General features: G+C 38.3%; 1 pseudogene; it reads left to right on the top strand.

Annotated features, from left to right (window-relative positions):
• The first annotated feature begins 2,105 nt into the window (after window positions 1-2,105).
• On the top strand, window positions 2,106-2,532 carry LOC116524917 (annotated as a pseudogene).
• Window positions 2,533-2,784: the final 252 nt, after the last annotated feature.

The raw sequence follows: 2,784 nt of genomic DNA, 5'->3' as shown, positions 1-2,784 counted from the left end.
CCAGAGTTCCCCAGGTGGAGGACAGATGGAGGAATAAAGAATGCAGCCATACCCTTCATGCCATTGCTGGCTTCAGAGCCAAACAGCTCAAAATGAGAGTGGGGGAAGGCTTGACACTAATCCAGATTTGTCATTGTGATTCATTTCTGGGAGTGGACACATTCAAATACAAGCATTGAGATTATGATTTCAAAGGGCCTCTTGCACTCTGACCTACAAGGAAGTGAACAGTGAGAGCTGACTGAGGCAGAAGATTATTCCATTGAATCGTTTTTAAAGGTAGAGTAGGAATCACAAATAAAAGTGTATCACCTGTGCAGCAGCCTCAGAAGTTTTACTACCCAAAACCCCACTTTGAAAACACTCCTGGTATAAATGAGCAGGAAAAAAACAAAAATAAATACGGGAGGGAACTTGAAGAGGTACAGAAAGGAGTGATAGACTTACTAAATAAAGTTGTCTTTTTTTTTTTAAACAAGCAATAAAGAAAACAAAACAAAATGGAATTATAATTTTAGACAAGTCACAGCAGGGATGGGGCTGAGGGTAGGATTAAAGATAAAAGTAACATGAGAACATGCTACACAACTGTATATTTTTTTATGAAAGACATAAATAGTAATACATTTGAAATACCATTAGCATATTTAAACATTAACAATAACTTAATGTAATCTGGAAAAGGGAAAGAGAAAAAAGAAACAACAGATGTTTTACATCAAATAAATCAAACTTTGTAGTTAAGAGTTTAATTGTATTTTACTATCAAAAGCTTTAATAATAGAAAGTACACAAGAATGTAATAATATTAGAGTAATTAAAATAGATGTAAATAGTTAAGCTCACCAATTAAAAGGCAGGGTCTCAGTTGAGATTTTTAGCAACACAAATTGTATGGTCAACAGACACACATACAAATCAAAAGGATACAAGAAAATTTCAAAATATAAGGGTGAGAAAAGAAATAACAGGCCAGTATGAACCAAGTGAAATCTGGAGTAACAGTCTTAAAAATTGTAGGGAAACAATATCTTAAAGAAAAATATTCTAAACCAATAGAGCAGGAAGGCCGATCATGAGCATATAGGACTCTAAAATGTAGCCTCTAAATATATATATATATATATATATATATATATAAAATTTATAAAACTGTGAGAAAAATCAGATATAGCAGCAATTATAATTAAAAATTTTTAAACACCTATCTTTAGAAACACAACAGAGCAAATGCCCAAAAATCAACAAGTGACTACCTGATCTGAATGATACAAATTCACTAACCAATTAAGAATTATCTTATATTTAAGTAAGGTTTTGGATGGAGTGAACATATGTTTTAACATCAGATAATTTATAAATATAATTTATCTGTATCAATATATAAAAGAAAAATGCATGTGATTACCTCGTGCATGAAGAAAATCATGTGATAAGTTCAATGTCTAGTTCTGATCATAAGAGAACTCAAAAACAAACATGAATTTCAGCAACCAAGGATAAAGGTTTTACATCAAAAATCTATTGCAAACATTACACTCAGTGGAGAAACTTTAGATACATTCTTGTGAAGATCAGATATAGATGAAGGATGCTTCCTATCACTGCTACTTTTAATACAGAGTAGAGTTTCAGAATTGAGGCAGGGCCTTTTAAAAGATGTCAGCTGATTTTCAAGAGGAAAAAGGTTCATTTGTCAAAGGGTCAACAAGACGCAAGAAAGAGATCCTTGAGCATCAGTTTACTGATGGTCAAGAGTCCTCATGTCCTTTATTGGTTCTGCATTAACTGGTAACAGACAGTGCCTCACAGGAGAGGCAAGCCAAAGGAGAATGAGGGTGAAAGGCATGTGGACACCTACTGCTGGTGAGGGGCCTCACCTTCATTACTTCATGCAATTCTCTCAATAACTCTGCCAGTGAATGGCTATGATTTAGTCCATTCCACAAATTTTTTTTAAAAATGAGGTCCAGGAAGATTAAGCAGTTTATCTCAATCTGCACAGGCCTCAGAGGCATCCTCCCTGCCTGAGGAGAGGGAGGTCATTGCGTGAAGCTGCAGCGGCCACCGCTCCTTCTGTGAGGTCTAAGGACTGGGCTATAGCCATGTCCTACTGCCGGTAGGAACAGAAGGATCGAATCATATTTGTGACCAAAGAAGACCACAAAACTCCAAGCAATGCAGAGCTGCTGGCTGATGACCCCAACGAACCCTCCCTAGGAGGAGCATGGATTGATGCTGCTAAATGGAGACATTAACTGGAACTGCCTGTTGTTCCTAGTGGGAATGGCCAGTGGCTCCTGCCAGGGAACAGTTCAAAGTGGCCTTTTCCTGCTTCCACCGTAGCAAGAGGAGGTCAAGGGGTCAGACTGTGTAGACCAGTTCTGAGCCATGCAGGAAGGCAGGCAGGAATACCCAGATCTCTATCCCCAAGAAGGGGAGGAAGAGGTAGAGGAGGAGCCAGTAGAACATGTAGAAGAAACAGCTCCCAATGAGGTCACTGCAACCAAAGAAGAGGAAGGGCCAAGTTAAGGAAGGCTACAGGGACGTGGGCTCCAGTCCTTCCACTCAGAGTGATACAAACCTTTTGAAAAAGACCTTTTAGTCACCCTCCAAGAGAGTCTCTTTTCCTCTGTTGTCCTTTGCACGGTAATATACAAAATTGCTTATTTTGACGATCAGAGGACTTGGCATCTTGACATATACACTGGAAAAAAAGGGATTTGTAAGTACGCATGCCCTACCTAAACCTGCCAGCAAATATAGCCACCACTTTTGAATTCT

Source organism: Sapajus apella, unplaced genomic scaffold, assembly GCF_009761245.1.
Source record: "Sapajus apella isolate SASKATOON/1434 unplaced genomic scaffold, GSC_monkey_1.0 scaffold46, whole genome shotgun sequence".
Classification (NCBI taxonomy): Eukaryota; Metazoa; Chordata; class Mammalia; order Primates; family Cebidae; genus Sapajus; species Sapajus apella.
The sequence above is the reverse complement of the archived record's forward strand: the minus strand, read 5'-3'. Positions and strand labels throughout refer to the sequence as shown.